A 26,954-nucleotide genomic window follows, 5' to 3' on the forward strand; every position below is an offset into this window, starting at 1 on the left:
AGCAGAGTGGCATTGAGTGCAGTGGCGTAGAGTGGTGCATAGTAGAGTGGCATTGAGTGGTGCAGACTAGAGTGGCATAGTGTGGTGCAGAGTAGAGTATAGTGCTGTAGTGTGCAGTGGCATAGAATGGAGTGCTGAGAGTGCAGTGGCGTGGAGTTGAGTCATGCAGAGTGCAGTGGCGTAGAGTGGATTGGTATAGAATGCAGTAGTGCAGAGAAGAGTATGGTAGAGTTCAGTGGCATAGAGTGCAGTGTTGCAGAGTAGAGTGTTGTAGAGTGCAGTGGTGTAGAGTGGCGTAGAGTGCAGTGACATGGAATACAGTGGCGCAGAGCAAAGTGTAGTGGCGTAGAGTAGAATGGTATAGAGTGCAGTGGCATACAGTAGAGTGGAATAGAATACAGTGGCATACAGTGGAGTGAAGTGCCATAGAGTAGACTGGTATAAAGTGTATTGGCATAGAGTGTTGCAGAGTATAGTGGTGTTGAGCTCAGCAGCATAGAATTCAGTGGCGTACAATGCAGTGTCATAGAATGCAGTGGTGTAGATTAGACTATTGCATAATAGAGTGCTGTGACGTAGAGTGGTTCAGAGTAAATTGGTGTAGAGTGCAGTGGTGCAGAGTGGCATGGAGTGCAGTGACTTAGAGGTGGGTAGAGTAAAGTGGGGTAGAGTGCAGTTGCGTTGAGTAAAGTGGTACAGAATAGAGAGCAATGACGTAGAGTAGAATGGCATAGATTGGACTGGTGTAGAATACATTGGCATAGAGAGATGCAGAGTGTAGTGGCGTAGAGGGCAGCAGCATAGAATTTAGCAGTGTACAATGCAGTGGCGTAGATTAGAGTGATGCATAGTAGAATGGCATGGAGTGCATTGGCATAGAATACAGTGGCTTTGAGGGCATTGGTGCAGCGTAGAGTGGCATAGAGGGCAGTGACATCCAGTAGAGTGATGTAGATAAAAGTGGCATAGAGTGCAGTGGCTTTGAGTACAGTGGTGCAGAGTAGAATGACAAAGACTGCAGTGGGGTAGAGTTGAGTGCAGTGGCATATGGTGAAGTGGAGTGCTGTAGAGGACTGGTGGAGAGTGCACTGGCATAGAATGTTGCAGAGTATAGTGGCGTAGAGGGCTGTGGCATAGAATTCAGCGGCGTACAATGCAGTGTTGTAAAATGCAGTGTCATAAATTAGAGTGGTGCATAGTAGAGTGCTGACGTAGAGTGCAGTGGTGTAGACTAGAGTGGCATAGGGTGCAGAGTAGAGTGGCATGGAGTGCAGTGGCATAGGGTGGCGTAGAGTGCAGTGGTAGAGTGTGCAGTGGTGTAGAGTGGAGTAGAGTAGAGTGCACTGGCATAGAGATCAGTGGCATAGACTACAGTGGTGCAGAGTAGAGTATTGTGGAGCAGAGTGTAGTGCTGCAAAGTGCGGTAGGATAGAGTGCATAGTTCAAACTAGGGCAGCATAGTGTTCAGTGGTGGAGAGCACTGTGTTGCAGAGTAGAGTGCAGCGGTGTAGAGTGTGTTGGCATGGAATGCAGTGGCGTGTAGATTATGTGGTGTAGAGTGAAGTGGTGGAGCGTGCAGTGGTGCAGAGTGGCGTAAAATGCTCTGGTGTAGAGAGCAGTGGTGTAGACTACAGTGGGCCAAAGTAGAGTGCAGTGGCATAGAGTGGATTTAAGCGAAGTGGCATAGACTAGCTTGTTTCAGAGTGGAGTGGCGTAAAGTGGAGTGGTGCATGGTAGAGTGAAGTGGCGTAGAGTGGGAGGTGAAGGGTAGAGCACAGTGGCGCAGAGTAATGGCATAAAGTGATGTAGGGTACCGTGGCATAGGGTGTAGAGTAGATTAGCGTGGCGTACAGTGGATTGGCATAGAGTGCAGGGGCGCAGAGTGGAGTGGAATAGAGCAGAGTGTATTTGCATTGAATGCAGTGTTAGAGAGTGACGTAGAGGGAGGTGTTGCACGGTAGGGTGGAGTGGCCGTGTAGGGTAGACGGCATAGAGTGCATTGGTATAAAGTAGAGTGGTGCATATTAGAGAAGAGAGGCATAGAGTGCAGTGGCGTAGAGTGGAGTGGTGCAGAATGCAGTAGAGTGCAGTGATTTGGTGTAATGTGGAGTGGTCCAGAGTAGAGTGGAGTATGCCTAGCGTGGTAGCCCACTGCCATTACAGACAACAAATTTCCAATTGAAATAACCATTACATTTGCTCAGACACAGTTTTACTAACAAAACTATACAGCGCACAAACGATAATGAGTGAAAATGACATCACCTGAAATGGCATGGATAATGATCATATTAAATTATTTGTTTCCTACACACTTTAAAATTAATAAAAATGTGCTTCATTTGTGATTTCCTAATTCTGATATTTTCTGAAATACTTGCCAAATTCATTTAAATGCTGGGGTGTACTAGAAAAAAACCCTTTCCTCTTCCCCCAGTATCAAGCAAGATTGTCACATAAATCCTCTCACTTTAAAGTCAGAGAAAGAAAAGTAAACACCAAGCTTCTTCAGAAGACAGAGCCTAAAATTTGACCTCTGTCTTTGAATGACAGCAAATGTGACAAGATAAGAACAAGATTTGCAGGCCTGTTTTACAGAAAGGAGCACTCGTGGATGAATACAAGGAGAGGTACTGTGAAAAGGCGTTGCTGCTTGCGAGGGCCGAACTGAACCTGTGTAGCCTAAAACAAGTAAATCTAGCAAATAGAAAGTCAGAAAATGCGAGTTACAAAGCTAATGGTAAGCATTCCCAGCGAAGCTTTCTGAACATCCCTAAGATGTGCTGTCTGGAAAGCTTCGACCTAAAAAGAAACCATGCTCCTGTCTAAACACAGCAACTGACTCATTCTAGCTATCACACTCTGGCACAACCTCAATGAAACACACACAAACTCAACAACACATTATAATAAATGAAAATAATACAAATAGAAAAAAGAAACTATGCTGCTGTCCAAACACAGAGGGTATTTGCTTGCAATAACAAAACTAAGCATTGCAGCAGGTGTCGATCTTGCAGCGTTTTTTAATATAGTGTAGTGTTTTAAAGTAGCAGCATTATCGCCATGTTTAAAATCAACGCATTGGCCATCATGGAATGATAAAACAATGATACACTATGGATAACAGCATTCCATAATGGTTGCCTTGATTAGAAGAAGTGATCATGTGGGCTGTGGTACTCTGCAGATTATATGAGCGGCAAACAAGTGGCCTGTTGGGGAGCTGTAATTTCCTCCTAAGAAAAATGAAAATGAAAAAAGGAAAAGTAAAGAAATGGAAGGGGAACTATAAAAGGACAACATTGAAAACTAAAGGACTGACCAATCTGCCCTGACACCAAAGTGCACTCAATTTCAGGTGGCTGTGCAAATGTGAGCAGAAGATGCTATCATTTACAGGGCAAGAAAGCCAATGACTAATGTGGATTAAACCTTTACCCTGTGCTGTACGCTCTCATGGATGCAAAGCAGAGTGTAAATCATACTCAGACAGACCAGTGACGGAAGACGGCGGACCCAAAGGCACTCAATGTATCTATATAGATATTAATGTATTTCTAAATGGGTGCATGTATCATATAATGTTTTTTACTATAAGCTTGTGGCAGACATTTAAGCCCATAAGGCCTTCCAAAGCGGTTCTAGCAAGAAATATTACAGTGCAGTTCATCTACTACTAGACTCTGTCTAAAGAAGTAGCCAACACCAAAATCCTTCCATACAAAAGATAATTTGTGAGATCTCATATAACACAGTACCTGACTGCAGGCGTTACCGCGGTGCAGAAACAATCCACCCTTAAAGGCCTATTGACTTTAACCTATATCTTACATAGTAAGTAAATCAGCATACTGAATTTGTTTTAGCTTTTCATAAAAAAAAAAGTTAGACTTAGAGCATCTGACATACCCTTTCCTGGTGAACACTTAAGGCTATAGTTATTATCATTGGCTTCTCACGGTTACCAACTCAGGCTTACTGTATTGCGTTTAAACTTTACCACATGGCAACCATCAGGCATACATTCTTATAAAAGTATATAAAATTACAGTTGGCAAAGCAAAATACTATCTCCTAAGAGGGGCAAACAAGGTTTTTCACAGTACAAATTTTCTATGCCCATGGCTTTTCAAAGGGGGCATCCAATACCAAAAGCCTTGTGTACTATGTGAGATTCCAAGTAACAATACCTGTCTGTAGGCTTTAAAACAGAGTAATAACAAGCCATCCTTAAATTCCTATTGACTTTAACGTAAGCTTTTTACGATCAATATGTCAGGCTTTCTGTCTTTATCGTAACTTTCTACAACAAACAATTAGGGGTATAGCCTCTATCATTGGCTTGTCTTCATAACCAACTCAGACCTACAGTGTTGGACCCTGTTTTTCCCACAAGGCAACTATCAGATATACAGTAATAAAATCCAGTGTTTTGGTTACGTGGATCACAAACGCCCAAACTCTTCCATACTATGGTAATCTGTGAGGTTCCCAGTAGCAAAATATCTGCCTTTACGCTATAACACAGTGCATTAATAATCTATTCTTGTCTTCAACACATGCTTTTCACTATAAATAGGTCAGGCCTTCCTGCTTGGTCATAACATTTCATTATAAACAGATCACACGTAAGGAATTTGACATACTTTTTCCCCCCAGTGAACAGTTCAGCTTTCTAGCTTTACCATTGGCTTGATACTATTACTAACACATGCATACTCAAGTGCATCTAAGCAGGCAACCATCATGTATAAAGTTATACAATTAAAAATATGTACAAAATTACAATTGGCAAAACAATATACAACCCCTCTAAATATGGCAATCTCCTACTCCATGGGCCTATCAGAGTTGGTGACCAGCGCCAAAACCCTTTCCTACTAGGTAATCTGTGAGATTACATATAACAAAATAATTGTCAACAGCCTTTAACTCAATGTGATAACCCATTGTCTATTGGCTTTCACAAATGCTTTTCACAATAAATAAGTTAGGCCTACTACCTTTGTCATAGGTTTTCATAAGAAACAGATCATGGCATTGGACATCTTTTTCCAATGCACCAATCCGGTCTCTAGCTTTGTACCATAAACAACTAAAGTATACAAAAAAGTGAACAAAAAGGACACAAAAAAATTTAAGTATGCAAAAAAAGGGATGGACATAATGTTTGAAAAAATCACAGCCACTGGTAAATTACTCCATATACCTCCGTATCCCAGTCCATCGTAATTTTGTACACCATGCCACTTTAGTTTGGACCAGCCATCTGCAAATCAGTCTTGACCCTGCTGCAAAAGGAACAGCCCAGCTCAAACTGCCATCCAGGTCCTCCCTGAACCAAAACACAAGCAACTCAAGACCGGTTTGCCCTTATTAGGCTCATCCGTTGGGTATAGCTTGGTTCCAGTGGCACAGTGTACACGGAGGGCCCGTCTAGACATACCGGTCCCACTTAGGGCCTCTGACAGAAGTTTACAAAAAAGTGAAGGATGGGATGCTTGAAATAATGTTAGCCATCAGTTTCTTGCTTGCAGCTGCATCCCAGACCACCATTATTTTGCACACCATATCGCCTCTATTTGGACCCTGCTGTATGCAAATCAGTCTTGACTCTGCTCCGATGGGAACAGTCCAGCCCGAATTGCCAGGCCACGTCCTCCCTGAACCGGAACACCATCAACCCAAGACTGTTTGTGCCCTTATTAAGGCTCATCAGTCAGGTATAGCTTGGTTCCAGTGGCACACTGTGTAGACCAACTCAGACCTACAGTTTTGAGCGTAAGCTTTCCCAGAGAGCAACCATCAAGCACACAGTCATAAAATTACAAAGACATACAAAATTCAAGTTGTCTAAACAAAGTATTAACTCTCCTAAAATGGGCGTAACAAGGAATTTCACAGAGCAAATCATCTGTATGAGCAGTTTGTCACGGGGGTAACCAACATCAAAATCCCTGCATTCTACAGTAATCTGTGAGATTTTGTGTAACAATGCCCTTCTCTGCATGTTGTTATATAGAGTAACAAAAATCCACCCTTAAATGGATTGATTTTGACATATGCTTTTCACAATAAATACATCAGATCTACTGGTTTTATCACATCATTTCATAATAAACAGATGCGGCCAAAAACCAAAACATGCAGTACAGGCACATTTTCAAGCAGAAGCTCACAAATTCAGCCCAGTCAAATCCTGTACATGGGAACTAACATGTGAGTGGAGCCTAAGCCCTCTCACAGTAATACTCTTAAAGCTATGTTTTTGTTCATCACATAAGGTTTGGCAACAGCTGCACTGTCAATCCAGACCTACAAAGGGACATTGCTGTTCTCTGGTAAAGTGCCCTTGTTGGATAGGCAGTATCCTACATTTATTCCCACCTTTTGTGCCATTTCAGGACCAACATTAGACGGTAGCAACCTATGAGCCATAATTCTAGAGTCCTAAGGAAATACATAAGCAACCATTTCTTGTTTCCAGAATATGCCCTTCTGTGCTTCTCTTTTTGATTTAAACTTTGCCATGCATTGCTCAAGATGAGTAATGCACTCAGTTGGTGGTCAGCATCACGTCTTGGTTAAATGCGTACTCACACAGCCGATTCACAAACTTTGTAGTACGTTTAGTAGTAATACTACTAAACTTACTACAAAATCTTATACAGAAACTTCCATGTCGAGGCCTCCGCCTCTCCTATCATTTTTTATGCAGTATCTCTGCCATGTGTGCAAAGGTCTTTGCACAGGAAGGTATTCGTTTTAGTAGTAAAATGTTTGTGGAACCTAGGGGAGTTGCTGGATAATGGGCAATATTTACTGCTAAATGGGAGTGGGTTTAGGGAAATGTAAGGAGGGATTTAGACAGGGTGAAGGAGTGGGTAAGTGTGCAACAAACAGCTACCCACAAAAGAGTAAGCCCATTGTTCTCCACAAACTGCATTTCTAAAATTACTGTAGGTAAAAAGGTCCCACAACAGTTGTAAATTTACTCCAATTCAGCCTTGGAGTAAGTCCAGCACCACACATGGCCACTCACAGATTGCAACACATTCCCATTAAAACAAGCATTGGCATAGCCAATAGGCCTCGCCTTTGGGACCCTATAAGTGTTTAGCCATGCAACACTTGATGTTGTTGCACCAAGGATATTGTGCTGGAGAACTAAACACTTATAAGGTCCCAAAGGTGAGACCTATTGGCTATGCCAATGCTCGTTTCGATTGTATTAAAGTGGAGACCAATTTCTACTACAAAAAGGGTGAGTGTCAGTCAGCAGCATGCCTCCAAGAAGCCACACTCCATTACACCACATTTGCCCACAATGCCCAGTCTTCCAGCCTCTCCCCTTTCTTTCCAGCCACAGTTGGAAGCAGCAGTGGAAGAGCAGGAAAAACATTACTACAGAAACCCAGGCCAACACATCAGAGTGGGCTACTGTATTTTCACTAGTGCACAAGTGTTCCGACAGAGAGAGATCCGACCCACGTGCTGTTCTCGACGGTGAATCGCCCTGTACGATGTCTCCAGGATCATCATCACACGGATATTTTCACGGCGGGTCTGTTTGCATCTAAGAACCACCAATCTTCCAATTGAAACAAATAAGAACAAAACAGTAAAGTACTCGCTCTAAACACAATAAAGTATAAATAAACCAACCACCCGTTTGTGGAGCAGAAGGCTAGACAACAGCTGGCCACGTTGCAACACAGGCATTTTACTCGTTTTTGTGTCTTTACAGAAATAATACTGTTCATATTTCTTTTGGGGTGGAGGAAACAAACTGTTCAAGCAACAAATGTTATGTACTATCGTTATTAAATATTTCAGCCGATCTGATAGACGCTTTACTTCTTTTAGTTTTTGTGTGTGCCATTTCCTCGAGATTCTACAGTCTTATACATAAACCGTGTTTTACTGCAGTTTTCTTTTTTTTCTCGCACATATAACTGTGTTTTTAACATTTATGCCTGAAGTTGCCATCGAATAGGGCTGACGGACTCGTCTCATCAGCGTTGGTTGTGCAAGTGCAGGGTCGGATGGGAAAAGCGAAAATAAACCCCAGACAGAAAAAAAACAAGCATTGGGCGCACGCACCCCTCGCGCTTAAAGTACAAAGTCCTGGAGTTGTGTGTGCGCGCGTGCTAGAAGCTAGGGCGGAGGGGGGCCTGCGCAATTTACTTGCGGGAGCGATAATTGCTACCATATGACGGCGCTCGCTCCCGCAAGTAAATCGCCTCACCTGCACGCGTTGCCATTGAAGTCAATGGAATGCGTGCACGTGTTTGCCTGCAAACCTGGAGCGATTTCTAAAGGTCTCTTTCCTATGCAGCGCATGCGCGCTGCGTAGGCGAGACCTAAACAGTGGAGGAAGAGACTTCCCAAATACATCCACTTTCTTCGGACAAATGGGCACGGACTCCGGTAAGATATGTGCAAAAATCTTCTTTATTACTCGCCCCAAATAGTCATTACGCATTTCGGTCACCTCCGAGATATATATTTATATTTTTGTGTGTATACACACACACACACGAAAAAAATCGACAATAATTGACATTGATTCTGTACATAACCTTTAATCATTTTAATGTGAAATATAAAGAATTAATTTACTGTGTGGGATTTTTTTTAATATCCTTCAAAACATTTAATAATTACATTTTGACTAAAAATATTTACTTAATTATTTCATATATTTTTAAGTTAATGTGCTGTAAAATTGTATTTTACTCATTCTAGATTTAAAATAGATCTTTGAAAAAGTAATTTTTGTCTATGAAAATATTTGTAATTCATTTTTTAGTTGATACTTTTTATATTTTCCCTACACTTTCACATAAAGAGACATCTGCCTACGTATATACTAGTAGTAAATTTGCACTCCTGTTGTGTGAGGTTCCACTCCCCGCTCACCCCTGAGAGTGGTGGATATGTAAGTCTATACATTAGAGTACGCTTACAGCCAGAAATTGTGAATTGCAAAAATTGTACAGTTACTACAAGCTGTACTAATAGATTTACACATGAGTACATTTACACAAGTAAATTTACCTTTGTGACTAAGGCCCAAAGTATGTTAAATTAAGGCAAGGTATTGGTGATTTGGCTGTGCATTGCTGTCCAATTTTCCGTGTCTGAGACTGGCACTCGGCCTCATAGTGGTTTACCAGTTTTCCTAGCTGAAGGCGCTATTAATGGATTGGTGCTTTCATCGGCAACCTGAAATAATGTCAGAGATTTTACAAGTTTTGCACAGATGTGCCTGAATATAAACTGATTTGACCTAAAACACTCTCTTCTTGTAACAACTGCAGAGGAACTCTAAATTGGAATAGAAGAATTCAGTGAGGTACATTTTGTCTTGCATGCAGTCTCGTAATAGACTACATTTGGTACTTGTATCAGGGGTAACATCTCTTAAAGGTGTTGTGCTCAGTTTTTAGGGGACCTCGCTGACAAACAATGCAAAAAAGAAGCACGGCTGATCAAGATTTTAATACATTAGGTACATCTGTACCTTGCAAGAAAAGGAAAGAGTGGACAGGACAAGGCACCAAAATGCAAAGGATGCAAGTACAGTAAATGTACTGCATTGATAAAAACCTTATAGAAGCCAGAATAAGGGTTTTATATAAAAAGAAAAAAGCGTACATCAGCTGTCTGTAGAGGTGGAAATCAGAAACACAAATGGAATACTGAAATAATACAGAGCTCTGTAACAGTTACAGTTTGGTCCAGGTGTTCCAGACCGATTAGCATCCCATCATCCTTTGGTCAGTTTTCGAAGAAACCCTTCCAGCCATGCAGAGTTGGCCAACCGCCTAAAGCCATTTTGTTTTGGCTTTGGAATTGCTCTTTATTGCCCCCAGTGGCCAATGTTTTAAGCAAACCATTTCCTGAAAGTCAGTTCTGGATTAAGCACTGGGCATTTGACTTTATGATTTGGAAGGAGATGGTTTTTCTAAAACAAATGTAATTGCTTTTTAGTAAACAGACATAAAAAATATTTAAAAAACAGTATGGCCCATATATCAATCAGTCATAAGGGGACACGTCAACGAACAGCAGTTCTCACACTGTAATGATTTAACCATTAGGGCGGTAGTTGGCAAATACAGTGGAAGCAGCCGTTTAGTTAAAAGAGGAGAGCGAATATGAGGAAAAACTGTTCTTCTCAGGGTGAAACAAGTCATGTTTTAATTGGTCCATAGTAGGTATCTCAGTTGGAAATATGTTTTCAAAAAAGCATTTTTAAAAGCCACGTGCTTATATAGCTCCTGACTGAAGAAAGGTTGACATTAGGATTACCAAGAAATAGTATGTAGTAATGTTTATATAGCTCACACCTAGCTGGTTTGCAACAAAGCGCTGTACGGCAGCTTCCTATGTACACATTTGCAGAAGGGCATTATTTTTCACGTTTTTACAGTTAAAGCATTTCACAAATTTATAATTTAATGATATACCTAGAATCATACTACTTTCAGAATGTGCCAGAGCAGCGATTAGAATCGAAGTCCCTGGGTTCTAGAGTTGACAGCTCAATCCCTAGACCATATCTATTTGTACTTTAACTGTGCTAGTAAACTAAGGGCCCGATTACGATGTTGTACGGGCCACCACCAACAGCTCGACATTCCAGGGCCGCGGTCGATCTCGTGATTACGAAGCCGGCGGTCGGGGCACTGCGGGTGGGGAGAAAGACCGCAGCCTCTGACAGGATCTGAGATCCCTTCGGGGCAGCGGTCGGACAGGTAATCCCTGGTGCACCGCCGTCGGGATTATGATGTCCATTCTAACTTGACTGAGTTTAGTTTGGGTAATTTTAGCAAGAGGAAGCAAGTGAGAGCGGCAGAGAAAGGTAGAGAAGCGAAGTGTTACCTTAAATAATGGCTGGGGAATCTCATTTCTATCTACAGCTTCAGGGACGCTTGTAACCAGTAAAGGCCTTTAGGAACTGTCTCCTTTGTCTCCTGCAAACAGCGATTCTGCTGCTTAATCCCCACACACACATCAACAACCCCTGTCGTCCCATGCTATTTTAGGCAGGTTGTTGTGTGCTTCGATCCAACCAGCAACACGTTCATTGGACGGTTTGCCCATCTTTCCAAGTAGCAGGGCACTACCAGGCAGCAAAACCACCCCAGGGTAAATGCAGCATTTTTCTTTTTTTCCCCTGGGGTAATGTTTGTGTTTTGTACGTCTAGTGTTAGATAAGACCTTTTTGTTTTTTCAAAAATTATATGTATAATTCACTTATTTAAAGGGGCTTTCAGCCACCTCTCTTCATCCATTGGTCTGTTGTTTCATTCTCATTTCATTTACATTAATTCCCACTACAGCATGGGGGAATGGCCTACTTCAGCCACTGGTTAACTTCACTTTGAGTGATTTCATTTTGCTCTCTCAAAATGAGCACATCCCCACACAAGGTAGTTCCCTTTAGTGGCAGTGTTTTTATTTTTACTTCATAGTTACTTTAGTGTTTAGAGTTGGAGATGAAAGCAGGATGATTTATACCCGATGTGAACACAGGCCACCTCCCACGCTTTATCAGTTCCTGTCTCCAGTGTGTCACCACACTTCTGATACAGCGTTTCGGGAACCAACTGCATCCTTTTATAATCTGGACCCAATTCCTAATAGGTTCCCTCCACTCTGCATGAGTTAATATCACTTATCAACAGTTTGGTTCATCTCTACTGTCTATGGATGTATGTTAGAGGGCAGGGATTGGTTTTTAATAATACTCTATAAATTAATACAATACCATAATAACAACAGACACTTTTGATAAGGTTAATGATTTGTATCTAATAAATGTAAAATGCTCATAGAAATACAATACAGCTCAAATGCGTGTCACACACAGTAAAGAACATGCAATATGCAAATACTTCTCGTGATCAGCGCATTGAAGGAGTGGATAGTTTGAGAGACAAAAGAAGAGAAAACATTTGAAAATTGTTATACAAATCATAAATCAATAAATATTACCTATCACCCAAGATTCTAGGAAATGCTACTCCCTGGCCATGAGCGTAAGCAAGGCACTTCAAACGATTTAAAATGCAAAGATATAAAGTCAGGATCAGCAGATCATCAGCCAGCCCTCAAGAATCAGAAACAGCGTCACAGCTCTCTCCTCTCACAAAATTAGGAAAATGCAGACAACTCCTCTTACTTTCCAGGTTTAGTTATACTTTACATTCTAAAAAGTCCAACCCACTACTCTATCCATCCAACCTAACAAACAATTCTAATTGGATAAAACAAGGGGTGTCTCGGTCACACCACTCAGGCAAGTTCCATTTTCAAGAGTTCTTATGTTCATAAAAGCTACGTCATTCACAGGCCTCAGTATCTTCTTCCTCTGCAGCACGCTAATATTCCGTGTAACAAATTATGTACATGTCCGCTTCCAGAGGAACTCGGCTGTAAAAGTATTCTTTGTCTTCCTCTGCACAACCTTGGTCATCAACGGAGACTCGCTGAATGGTTACACTTCGCTGCCAAATTTTTCTCCCCACACCACAGTTCTAAATCTTCGAACTGTTTTCCGAGGCCTTTCCCATTTCAGAATTAAACCCTTTACCATGTTTCTAAGAAAGACAAATATAATGTAAATATCATTTCCACACAAGTCATTTATAAATGGGTTTTTGCAAAGCATTATTAATGTTACGCATAAAATCAAAGCATTATGTAAATAATAATTCGCAGCCTTTTAGACATTAGTTTCTGCATTAGTTATGCACAGGCTTGCAGCCTACTCCAAACATGTCCCCCCCCCCCCCCATCTCGCATATGCATGCGCAATTTTTAATTGCAACACGATTAATGTCATGCAGTTATCGGTTTTAAATGATTATTTCACTAAATAGAGGTTCTAACCGAGCAGGTTTTTATTTTGCAAAACCCTGCTCCATCACTTCACTATGACCTACGCCATGGTTCCAGTGGTGGCCGCCATAATGAAGAGGTGGTGGGGCGGGTGGAGAGAGCGCGGGAGTGGGAGCGCGGGGGGTTTATTTTAAAATACAAAAATAAACGTACCTTGAGCTGCCGCCTGACTCCCGCGTCGCACCTAGTCCTTCCTGATCCCAGAAAGCACTGGGGCAGCGTCATTTTCGAATTTCGTTGTAAAGGCATTATTGGCAAAGGTATATGTGTGGTAAAGATCACACCCTAGCCTCCCCTGCCTTGAGCCCTAAAACCCAGCTCCAAGACCTGCAATCTACCTGCCCCAGCCCAAAAAACGACTCCGATCCCCTACCCTGAACCCTAAAACCCAGCCCCTAGCCCAAAAACGACCCCAGCCCGCCCACTCTGAGCCCTAACACTGACCCCCAACCCTGAAAACTGCCCCTCCCCTCTGCCGTGAGCCCTAAAACTCGGCCTCCAGCCCTAAAAACTACCTCGACCCCCATCCTTAACCCTCCAGCCCATGCCCCAGCCCTACTTACCAAGCCGCGTCCCTGTCTTTACTGTTCCGACCCTTCCTGTTCCTCTCCCCACCCATCCGCTCTGCATCATATGCACACATGTTTAAGCCCTCATTGTAAATGCCGTTTCCCATATTAATTTTACTAATCTATTGAACCTTAAAGTCAATAAAAATCTTATACTTTTTTATAAAGTAATGCATTATCTTGACATTCATTTTTGGGCACCAGTCACATTATATTTGTGTGAATCATAAACCTACGTCACGTTCTAGGAGCAAGTCATTTCTGCTTACACTTGCTACCTCCTGGGAATCAAAACGTAATAATAAAAAGGTTTCTAGGTGGCGTTCTATTGAGGTTGTTTTAGTATCAGGTTACTGAGGATGCAGAGTAAACAAACAATACTTGCTACAAGGATTACTTATTTGGCCCCAAGTTGCTTGAGCTGTAAGACAACGTCTGGGTGGTCCCTTAAACCGCAAACCATAGCAAGCTGAGCCCATTTGTTCCATCCAATGGTGGATTAGTTGGTGGATTACGGGTGGTTGCAAACTGGGCTGCATAGGATTGGTCCAGGCGGCTCACTAGTGGCAAGACCTGTGCATCATTGAACCTGGCCGCTGAGCTTTGCTGATAACAGATCACTGGGCACTGAACAAGAAACTGTTTTTCCTTAAGTGAGCTTTTGTGGTTTAGAAGCTGATTTTGTAAGTCCTAAGGCAGTCCCAGGATACACTAGAGAACGCGTTAGTTGCATTACTCTGTTGGCCATGGAACTCAATATTGGCTTTAGTGGCAGTCACTTATACAGTTCTAGTCATCTACCATATAGATACGGAACTATATTACTACAGTGTGGCTGAACATTGACATTTATTATGTGTGATCTGATTCTTTTACACTGCACTTGTAGGTCTCTATTCATAACCACATCATAAAATAAGCCTTGACTGCTTGACCCCCCACTGCATCTGAAGTGTCAAGAACCAAACATGAGCCTTTGATTCTTTTAATCGGAGTTATAGTATCTTGAACTCCTTCAGTGACTGGCATGCAAGTACCCACAGAGTGGCTCAAGATCTGAAGAAGAAAGATTAAAGTGCTGCACACTCTTAGGTACAAACATGACAGCAGATTTTGAGGCAAGAGCTGGAATGGCAAATATCAATGAACCCATGAGTGTAGGGGTAGATGCACTAATTATTGGAGCCTCATTGGCTTCCCTGACATTCACTATTGGAAGCTGCTGCAGGTATCTCCTTGTCTAGACTTGAGTGATTGCCAACAGCAGGATGGATATTTCCAACTATTATGGAGCTTGGGATAAGGCTAGGAGTAAGTTAAAATCTCGTCAAGTATTTGTCACTAATGTCAATCACTAATGTCAGTCTGATCTGCTGATGGTGAGAGGCAGAGAATTGAGTAGCAGGGAACATGGAGAAACATCTGGTGGTTGTGACAGAACAATTGGAAGATAAGTAGCAATAGGTGGTGTGTTACCTGAAAGGTGACAAATGGGTTTGTGTCTCCTCCATTTCTGGCAATCAAAATGGAATGTGGGATGGGTGCTGATTCTATCTCAGCAATTATTAAAGCAGCTTTAATTTATTTTGTGGTGGCATTGGTTGTGAGAGGGAAGGCAAAATAAGTCTGGTAAAATGCCAAAATCAGTCTAAATGCTGCTGTGGTTGAAGATGTACTCAAACATCAATGCCAGAGGCTCGAATGGAATTGTTTAAAGTTTGTCAGGCCAGGCTTGGCTGGTGTCGCTATGGTGTTGCCTGCCAAATATTGCACGGCTTGCCGTGTTCGAGAATACTTTCCTCTTGAGCAAGACCTTCCATGGTGGACTTGCCCTTCATTATCCTATTCCGAATATGGGGGTCTGTCTTTGTATATGGCATTATTAATGTAACCAATTTACTGGAGCGTTTCTCTGAGTGTGTGGGGGACATTTCTGAGATTTCTCATCATGGCAGTCGTGGTTGAAATTACAGGAGTAAATTTGGTAGTCCACCTCTCCATGCAATGATTTCCCTGATGGTGGAAGCATTGGTGGCTATCCGTAAAAAACAAAAAATACATCACCTCAACCTTTAAATCAGATGGTGGAATTGATAGGTGGGCAGTCAGTACATCTCTAATTATTGATGGATATCTCATTTCAGCCCTCCTCTAAACGAGGCACATAGTGGAGGTAGATGTATCAGACTGGAGTTCTTATACTCCAATGGGCCTGACTCTACGAGTAGAAGCCGAGTACAAATGGGTTGTTTAGTATTTCATTGCATTGTATTGTATTGCAGCATTTATATACCCCTTACTACCCCTAAGTGGAGCGATAAAGCGCTTGCCTACATGAGTAGCATGCAACACCATGTAGGGTGTTTGGTTGGAAGAATGTTTTTTTTGTTTTCATCCTATGTGGGAAGTGTATCCATGTCGTACGTGATAACCATGAGGTGTGGTTATCGTGTTATGGGACGCAGTGTGTAGCAGTTGAATGGTGAAGTGTAAGAGATAGATGCACATTTTTTGGGTTTTCAGTATGCTGTTAGCTTCGAACGGCTCTGCAGGTCCCATTATGGTATTTCATAAGATATAGTCTTCTAAGCTGGTTACTGCACTTATTTGTCTAATGTGAGATTTTGTGCAGTGTGGTCCTGAGCTGGCATGGTTGGAGGGAGAGAGAAAGTGAAGAGATCATCCCTTATCTGAATGTCTTTGTGATAGTTAAAGAAGCAGTCAGATTGTATAGATGTTTGGGGGCTGCTGTGAATGTACTATATTAAGTCCTCCAGAAGTGTCCAGTAACGCGTGCCAGATGTCTTCAATTATTCCATGCCTGTTCATTTGGTGATGTTTGGTTTTTTGGCTGTAAAGTGCTGTGGATGAACATACAGATATGTAGTATGTGAATTTAATAGGTATAAGTTATAATTTGTTGCTGAGCGCTGTTATATATGGAAGTATATAACTATATAATGTCACTGGCAGGCGCACGACGCCCATAGGGCTGAAGGAGCTTCAGCCCCCGTCGTGTGTCTCATCGCGGGCTGATGCAGGTTTCAGGACACACACAGTCCGAGCTTGAGCTGCTGTGTGCTCGCTGTACAGTGGATGGCGCCTTATCTCAGTCTCATCTGACAATTTCACAGGTCTTTAAAGACGGATTACTTGTTAATGACACTTTCTTTTTTTTTTTTACACGGGGTCTCAGACCCGTGCCTGCCCTCTCTGCCTATTCCTTAAATGTGTTAAGTACTTTTGCTGCCTCAGTGGGAAATTGTTCGGTCTACCCACGTAACACACATGTAATCCCCACATTTTGAAGTGTTTTGTAGGATCCTTTTTCGTCAACCTCACCTGGCAAATACATTCTCAATATATTCTGAGAATGCAGGAATGCAACAATCAGAATTACCATATTATTGAGGCGCGCAATGCCCTTAGATCTGAAAGGGCTTCATTCAGACAACTCACCCATCATTCTCACTGCTCACCTTTCGCTTTCAAGATCAGGCTGCACTCGCAGTGATCACATAGCATTTACATTGCTCATCATGCACTCACGCCATTCACCCTCCTCTTTCCCTGCACTCACACAATCACACAATCACACCTCTCACCCTGCATTTACATGGCACTCCGCTCACTTGTCACTCTCACATCTCATCCTGCAGTCCCATTACTCACCCTGCATTCACAGAGATCACATTGCACTTGCACCACTCACCAGGCACTCATGCACTTCTCCTGCACTCACGATGTTCACCCTGCTCTTAACCTTCAAACACACTAACACACCACTCACTCTGCATGCACATGACACTCCACTCATCTGTCATTCTCAGCTCTCACCATGCACTCGCAGCGAGCACACTGCTTTACACCACTCACCATGCACTCAAGCCATTCATCCTCCTCTTACTCTGCACTCCCACAACCACATCGCTCACCCTGCATTCACATAGCATCAAACTGCTCACCCTGCAGTCTCACCATTCACCCTGCACTCAATCTCAAACAAGCACATTACGTAGTGGGTACATCGCTCACCTTGTACTCACCTCACTAACCCTCCACTCACTCCTCTCACCCTACTTTCACACAGGCACATTGCTCAACCTGCACTCACATAGGCGCTCTGGTCAATCACGCAGCTCACCCTTCGGTCCCCCCTTTCACCATGCACTCACACAAGCACACTGCTCAGCCTGCACTCACACAGGCACTGCGTTCACACATCACTCACACAGTTCACCCTGCTTACACACAGGCACATTAGTCTACCAGAACTCACTAGGACACACCACTCATCGAGCAACTCCTCTCACCATGCGCTCACAAGTCACTCCTGTTACTCACCCTCCACTCACAGGCTCACTGGTCAAGCAGCATTGACACAGGTACACCAATCATCCTGCATTTACACTGCTAACATCACTCACCCTGCACACATTCTTCTCACTCTGTATGCACTCCTCTCACTTGGAACTCACTTTGGCCTTCCGCTCGCCTTGGACTCATGCAGCTCGCCCTGCACTCACATTGGCACACCTTTCACCCTACATTCATAGTACTCACACTGCACTCACTCACAATATTCACATCACCCAGCACTTACATGTGGACTCCTCTTATGTTGCACGCATAACAAGCATTGCCAAAGTGATTGTTAAATACAACACATCTTGCAAGCACAAGTGCATGCACAAGCAGCGCATGGGCTGTCGCAGGTGAGATGTAAAAATTACCCAACTCATGAATGTACACATATCCATATCGGCACCTACAGAATACCTGCTCTTTCTGTAGATCTAGTTACCTAGTCGGTTCCATCTGCAACTACGTTGCTGGTGCAAGAGGGGAGAGTGGACTGAGAATGTGGGATGGCCAGAAGAGAGATTAGAGCTGAGGCTTTGGGGGATGGTGCGTGATTGAGGGTCGGTCTGAGGCTGTGGAGGTGAGCTGGCAGTGAGTGGTTATGTGGTATAGATGGAGAAAGCAGGCAACGGCTGCAGAAGGGGGAGCAGGCGCAACAGGCTAAGGATGAAGCAGTATAACAGAGGCTGTGGGCTGGTGAGGGAATCGAATAGCGACTTCAGGCATACAGTGTGTTGTGGGTGGGCAAAGCAGCACTGGCTCCAGAGGTACTTTTTAATCGTTCACCTGTGCTCTCTTGGCCTGCACAGGGGCCTGGTGTTTTCGTTGCTGCTGAAGCCATGACGTAGATCAGTGTTTTGGGCCGGTTGGCCTGCATGAAAGCAGTGCTCTGTGGTGGCAGGTACAACAGTGGAGAGTTGTCTGAGGCTTTGACAAGGCCATATGTTATGATTTTTTAATAGTGTATAGAGAAAATATTTTTACTAAGCTTCACTAAAAGGTAAGGCAGGTAAAGCAGGGGCAGCGACAGTACAAACCTTTCTAATGCAAGACAAGCAGATTGAACTAATGGGAGTGTGAGTGAAAGAGCGCGTGTGTGTGTGTGTGAGTATGACAGTACAAATGTACAAACGAGTGCAAGAGATACAGTGAGAATGAGTGTGTGTGAAGCTGATTGTGTGAGAGAAAGGGTATCTGTGAGAGAATGTGTATGTTTATGAGTGCATGTTTGTGTGTGAGTGTATCTGTGTTATGCTCACAAGTGTGCTGCTGGTCTGGCATACTGGAGGTTATTCTTGCCTTATGGATGAGGGCATTAATGGCTTAAAAATGGGAGGTGTTATCTGTGGGAGAATGCAGGCCCTCACGTTTATAGTGGGGTACTGATGGAAAAACTCGGACCCTTGTATATCGGAGGTAATTATTTTAGGTGCCCATTAGTACTGGGTGAAGTATCCATCGGAAACTTCTGAAACTGGCATATTGTACTTAATTTTGGCATAAGGGGCCCACCTTCGAAAAATTCCGACCATGGTGTAGTGGAAGTAATTTCTGACTTGTATTGGAAAAAATGGGGTCTACTCCTAGGAAAGGCCAGGCTTTTCTCAAGCACCATGAAAGTGCTGGAATGTTTCATAAATGCCATTTCAGAGTCTGTGGCGTTTTAGCAAATCTGATCCAAATGTTTTCAAAAAGGTTTCAGGGGAGGAGCCCAATTTCCCCGAAACCACCTACAAAAAGTCTATTTACTCATTTTGTTCGCTGAAATTTGGGGAAAATATCACACCCACCACTTAAAAAAGCATTAAGCCAACACTACTGAGCAGAATTGGCAGGGTGCAGAGGGGGCAGTTTAAGAGTAAGTTTGGAGTTGCCTGCAGAAAGAACAGGGGCAGATATTTGCCATTGAAATAAAACCACTGTCTAATTGTAAAATGGATGTAATTGCTTACATTTCAAAAGGGGCTAGACATGTTGTTGTCTTCCCCTTCCTGTATTTCTTCCCGTTTTATAGTCAAAATAGGGCCATGGGTCCGGGCTGCTGCAGTTGGGGAGAGCAAACTTGGACATTGGGTTGGTGTGGGAGGAAAAATCGGCATGAGACTGATAGGACTCAGCAACTGGGGTGTCCTTCACAGTTCTGGGATGGGAGGGCAGAACAAACTGCGTAGTCTGCACAGCACAAACATAAATGAGGAAGAAAAAACACATGCACAGATGCCTTTGCAGCATTACAGTGTTTGCCACTGCCATTTTTAAAGAGGGAACATTCTTATTAAGAAGCTCTATTCGGCAAGAGGATTTGTCTATCAAAAATATGGTCCACTCTGTAGTTAATGCACATAGTGAGCATGTCGTGACCCTTTAGCAATATTGTTAGCTAATACATAGTAGATGAGTCTTCCCATTGCAAACTGCCCCATAATTACATTTCTTCAGGTGACCGCACTCCCCTCAGGAGCCAACAGTAGTATGACAAGCACGGTTTCTCGGTGGCAGAACACATCTTCTGACCAATCAAATACTGTACTTAAGGTAACCAGTGTGTGGGCGGAAACAAAGCCCCTCTCTCAGGTGTGCTGCTATGTGAAGTCAGACCCAAAAGTAAATCTCTGAAGTTCTAAAACACATCTATTAACTATGGTGCTTTAAACAAAGTGCATCACAGTACTCTACAAGTATCTTAACTTTTACAGACCACAGCATGAGTTTGTCATGGGTTTCCATGACATAACTCATTACCCAGAAGCAGTGCAGTGGTTTTATAACACTTACTTTTATTCAGAATCACGTTGTTTTCATTTATTTCCTTTCATGCATTTATTGCCAGTAAACGGGCACAGTTCCTTATCTGCGCCCATTGTGCCTTTGGTTCCCATTGAAATCTTAGTAAGTGAATGACAGGACTACATGGAGCTAGGTAGTGCACAGTTCACAGTGCTCCAGTCGAAAATATGTATCCTTTCTAGTATAGCATTTTCATGCAACATTATATTTCCCTAAATTAACATGGGCTCTCTTATGGTTTGTTCACTCCGTATATATTTAGTGGACTCCACTAAATGCGTCATTGCATGGATACTAAACTAATGTATATTTCTGTCTCAATGTATAATCATTAATGCATAATCATTAAATTCAATATGTATTCTTTCCAATAATTGACAGTCTATACAGTGCACACCTACAGGAATAGCCATTGCTCAACCTTTATACGGTGAGCAGCATGGATGTTTCATTTTGTTTTCCTTTGAAGAACAACACAGAAGTATGTAGCAGGGTAGGCTGACTGGAGCCAAGACACCTGATGCCTTTCTTGCTTCAGAGGAACCTGCCCTCGGTCCTGGAGAGATGTCCTACAGTTGAAGAGCAGACCGTACTCAAGAGACCTGAACATGAAGCAGGAGATATGAACAGGGAGAGCTGACGATGGGCCTCATGGACAGACCAGCTAGAAGAGTTCACATGAAAAAGGGTCGTCTAACCACAGTACCTGAAGAGACAATACGTTAGGACATTCTAATGCCTTGGCAGCACAGTCAAAGGCCTCGAAGGCCCTTGCTGCATGTCTGGCACACTTGCATTACTTCCAATGCTCCAAATGAATGTAGACCCCCTGCTTCCCTCTCCATTGCTCAATCACAATTCCAACAGTGCTGCACAGTTCACTAGAAAACAAACAATACAAACAACCACTCACCTTCAACGTCCTGACCACACAGGATTTTATCAAGGCTGCAAACTCTTGTAGACCAGCATGATCACTGACCGACTCATGTCATGCCCATATATGCAAGATTGCACTTATTAATAGCTCTGCAGCTAATCCAGCTAGAGGTAGCAACAACTCCTTGGATAAAGGTCTCTTCTCAAGATAACTCCCTAAAACAAAGAGGCCTTCAAACAAGGGCTCCTTATAAATTCCAGCCAATAACCAACTGTTTCTAGACAAAAAGATTAAAAGCTCGGTGTTGTGATCAGCGTTGGGTACTTGTAATCAAGTAGTCCAGTAGCCAGTAGAATAGGTTCCAAAAGTAGGTTTCTGGAACCTATTTCAGTTGCATATAGCCCCACCAGGAGCAGCATCCTTGCTGCTCAGCCCACACACTCCAACTGACACTCTCAACCTCACAGGGCACTCAATCATTCCATTACATCACCAAGCACTCCAGCATTCCACTGCACCACATTCATACTGGCTTAGCAGCAGGGAACCGGTAACTAAGGGAAAGGATGTACAATACCAATTCAAGCCACAACAATCCGCATCAAGACAACTAGCTACATTCCGTCATTAGTGTGATTGGGGCACTTTTCTGGACTTGCAATGATAAATATTTCACAAGCAAATTGTCCTGCCACATAAGGGATCAGTGAATTGACAAAAAGGGTACTGTCTTGGAATAACTTTGAGAAAATGTGTCTTATGCGCTTTGGATTACAATTTGTAGTTGTCAATGCGCTCAATCTACATTTTAAAGATCACTGTGAGTAGCTTAAGAACAGTGTCAAATCTACCAAAACACGTTTGTAATAATGCCCGGTTCCTCAAATATGTTTACATTACACAGTATGTCATTTCTTTCTCTCATATAGGTTATGAGGATAGCTCCAGCCACACTTTTGGAAATACATCTCCTGACCCATTGCTGGAAGTGTTAGGTCCCCTCCCCCCCGAAGTCTGGGTCTAGTTGCGCCCCTGGTCACGGCGACCCATAGGTCAGCCCTTTTTAGGTCTCGCCTGCGATGCAGCGCATGCGCTACTCTGCCTTGGCGAGATCTATTGTTGTTGCTTTTGTGTTAGGCTTCTGTGGAAGCGGGGTTGGCGTCCGCCCTGTCAGCATTAGGCCCCACCCACCCGGACTGGAGATTTTGATTTTGCACGCTCATGCACGGCGTCTCTTCCAGACACACGTACCGGAGGCTGCTTCTCAATGTTCACTTCTGGACGGCATCTCGCTTCTCTTCTGCCTTGTTCAATGCATTCCTCTGCCTGCCTGTCTCCCCCATAGATTAACCCTTTCTGCCTCTCAACGCACATTGTCTCTTTAGAGGTCGTCTCTCTTCTTCTATCAAAGCTTACATCCCGGTTTCTCCTCATTCCCCGTCTGTCTCCAGTGCCTGTCTCCTCTTCAGCCATTATTTCGCCAGTCCTTGCCTCTCTCCGATGCCTGCCTCCTCTCCTCGCATTCTGTGTCCACCGGGTACCCGCACCTCGCGCCCGCCCTGTCCAGGCCCCTGGCCTCAGCTCTGTGTGTTCTTTTTATGCGTGCGAGCCCGAAAAGCGCCTGGAAGCGGCTCTATGTGGACACATGGACGCCCTTCCCACGTTTTCTTCAGTCAGTCACCAACCTCTCCACCCAGCGCCTCTGTACCTCTCCACCCAGTGCTCTGTACCTCTCCACCCAGTGCTCTGTACTTCTCCACCCAGTGCTTTGTACCTCTCCACCCAGCGCTTCTGTACCTCTCCACCCAGCGCCTCTGTACCTCTCCACCCAGCGCCTCTGTACCTCTCCACCCAGCGCCTCTACCTCTCCACACAGCACCTCTGTACCTCTCCACCCAGCGCCCTGTAACTCTCTACCCAGCGCTCTGTACCCTGTCCACCCAGCGCTCTGTACCTCTCCTCCCAGCGCCACAGTACCTCTCTACCTAGTGCCTCTGTACCTCTCCTGCACTTTGCCTCTACATTTCTCTAACATTTGCATCCCTCCCACCCCCATCGCTCCCTCCTTTCCTTCACTGCCACGCTACTCAGTCATCTACGCTGATCCCCTCTCAAGCACCTGTCCCCGGACCCATAAATGACTCTCCCATCCAGGACGGGAAGTGATGTCAGCATCAGAATACTTTGTTGTGTCAGCGCCTTACACATTTGATAACCTACCACAATAAGTTGCATGCCTCTCCACTGCCCAAAAGTCCAATCGTAACTATAAACAACCAGTGTTAAAGGGCAGCGCTTCGTCTGCGCCGACGAATCGGCAACTGGCCGGAGAGTTAGTCACAATAACACCGCAGAGGCGCCATACAAGATCATCTAGGAAGTAATGTTTTAGGAACTCAGTGCTACTAAGGTCCTCTGGTGATGCTTCTGGACAGAAGTGCTGCACCATCAGCAACAAGCATTTGCAATGCAATAGGTCTCGCATTTACGTGAGTTTAAGCTATTGGCATTGTAAATGACAATGCCTTTTATTTAAGTTTTAAAAACCAAAACATAAATAAAAGGCATTGTCATTTACAATGCCAATAGCTCAAATCGTGTGAATGCGAGACCTATTGCATTGCAAATGCTTGTTTGCTTTCTTGTAGAATGAAAACAGTTTGCTGGTTGAGTTGTTTACAATTCGTTGGTAGTAAGTTGAGAGTCTAGCAGGATTAGTTCCAAGAACACATCAACACCTTAATGGTTAGCACATAACTCGCCATCACAAAAAGGTAGACGAGCCTGGCAGGGAATGAATTTCAATTCGTTTTGTTTTCATTCAGTCCGTTTTAAAAATAATAGCTTGTTCACATCTGGAGAATGTTTTGATCAGTGTCTTCAGTGCACTGGATAGTCGAATGCTAGACGTTAGAAAAGAGACTACATCGAGAGGTCTAACTTTTGACAGTTAATGCTTAGAGGGCTTCCGGATCCGGACAGTGTCAGTAGACTGTGTTCTGTAGTTTCTAAAGTTAGGAATTTAGTTGCCAAGTATTCGCAGCCTTTCATTTATAATTCTGACAAAGTAAGAATTTCAACTTGCTCATAGCTACGTGCCACTGCCAAATTTGAGGCTTGGGACAACAATAAGTGAATCATCCTCCCACCAGGACACCATAAGCTTCGAAATGGTAAAGAATGTGGTGCAAATCTATCAACCTAATGATAGGAACGAAGCACCCTTTATTTTCTAATGAAAGCTCGTTTGAAGCGCAATCTCTTAGCTGATGACATCACAGTTTACGGGAAGTGCTTTCTCAAGCTTCCTTTTCCTCTTTCCCAGTGAGTAAGGACTTCTTTGCGGGTCTTAAAGCGCGTGGGCCATAAACATATGTTTGCAGTAAGAAATGACTGCATTTACACCTCTCACTTATTCAGAAAATGAAACCTAGTAGTCGTAAAGGCATTTACTACTCATTTGTGTATGCCATGAGTGTATACAATTTGAAATGATTACACTGCACACAAAGGGTGCGGAGTGGGCAGATAAAAGCATGTTTTGCATTGAGACTTGGTGAACGCCAACACTTTTTTGATGCATCACGCCTAAACATTATCTGTAATTTGCTCCAGCAAAGGGCTGGACTTAAATCCCCTTTGAATTGTAAAAGTCCCGGAACTCTCCCAAACTTCATGATGGTGTAAGGAGACTTTCTCCACTGGGAAAAATATTTTTTCTGTGGAGCAAAAAATGTGCTGTTGTGCAGCATGGTTGTTTTTGTCCAGTGCGGAATTCTAGTGTGTGTGCAGTTGTGCACTGGGTAAATATAAACGTTCAGAAATGTCCCTTGATATTGTCAGTATTATGCCTGTAAATGTGCATCGGGTGCAATACTAGCATTGTTTGTGAACTCCAAAAAGTAGTGAATCTGCACCAGTTTGTAGTAGTAGAATCAGGCCCTCTGCCTTCGGTCAATTCAGATTTCAGTTTATCCAAAATATAATTTCATTTAAAAGTTAGGGATAAAAAAATGGTGCATTTAAAAGTACACCAAAATATGAAGGGTCAATTCACCCTCTCACGCAGTTTCCTAAAAAATAAGTCTTTAGCATTATTAATGTATCATTTCGCTCAGTGATACCGCTTGAGCTCAAAAGTAGCCAACAGCAACGCACACATTTACCGTACCTGACGTAAGCAAGAAATTTGAAAAAACTTGTTAGCAAGTTCTGATGCCCAGAGCTTATAAGATTGGCACAATCGATGTGTGTTGAGTGCCACATTTAGTACTGTGTTATGTATCTACACAGCATAGATACACTACACACAGACTAAAGCAGGATCCCTCTTCTCCCTTCCCTCCCTCTGTTCTAGTGTATCTTATCCCCTCCTTTCCTGTCTGCCCCTCCCTGGTTACCCCCGCCCTCCCGGTATCTAGTGCTGGGGTAGTTTTCCTTAGTTGGGTCTTCCGGAGTCCACGCCTTTACAACTGCCGGTCCTGGCTGTCTCCCTGCATCCCCCTGTAATCAAAGCTCTTTGTCGATGCCATTCCAAACTCCATGCGAATGGATCTCTGGCTATACAACTACAAGGTGCCATATGGTGGCACAGACGGCATGGGGCATTGTGACTAATTCTATAACAAACCTTGCTTGTATTTTTTGCTAAAATACAATAAAGTTTGTGTACAAAAATGTATCTCCAGGGCGTTTTTTTATTTTTCATGATCTTATCCTGACAGTCAGTGATATTTTTTTCTAAATTTGACCTGGATTTTCTCTTGTTCTTTCCTTCGCACCTACATCCTGGCAGGTTGTGTGTGCCTTTTCCTTCCTTACTCTACTCCTTCCACTCTCACCTTTCTTAACCTCTCCTCCCAGTGCATTCAGGAAAAGGGGAGGTGAACGGACTCTGGTGTGATGCTTCCCCTGTTAGGGCTGCTGGGACCGAGTTAACCCTTGGCCCGGTTCCTCCACCTGACTCATATCGACAAATGTTACCTGTTACTCTCCCAGTTTATAGTTCCTCTTCCCCAAGCCTAACCTCATTCTCACTACAGCATCACCTTCTCCTGGATGGACTCACCGACCGTGTTTAAAGTTCTGTATTGAAGCCTCACCACACAAATAGTGTCCTTGGGCTTTTCAGCGTCTTACAATCACTGCTCCCTGGCCAGAGCTTGGCTTTATCAGAGGCTAGGTCTATGAAGGCCAAGTGAACAGCTTAATCCTCTGCCACAATATAGAGAGAACAAGATAATAGTTGACTCGTCCCAAGCTCTTGAGTGGGCCCAAACAGGATGTCCCGGTTGGTGACCCTTTCTTCTGACAGCACTTGAAGACATGAGACATGGCAATGTAATCCTGCCTTCTAATGTAACTAGAACATGAACGAATTTGTCATGGATCTATTTTTAAAGACTTGAACAGTGGCTAAGTTTTTCCAGGTCTGGAATACA

At 43.5% G+C, this 26,954-nt stretch overlaps 1 protein-coding gene across 2 annotated transcripts in view; it reads left to right on the top strand.

Moving 5' to 3' along the window:
• XKR8 (XK related 8) overlaps positions 1–26,954 on the top strand; it is a 187,515-nt gene that overhangs the window by 52,635 nt on the left and 107,926 nt on the right. The window lies entirely within an intron of this gene.

This window comes from Triturus cristatus, chromosome 3_2 (assembly GCF_964204655.1).
Source record: "Triturus cristatus chromosome 3_2, aTriCri1.1, whole genome shotgun sequence".
In the NCBI taxonomy this organism is placed as follows: domain Eukaryota; kingdom Metazoa; phylum Chordata; class Amphibia; order Caudata; family Salamandridae; genus Triturus; species Triturus cristatus.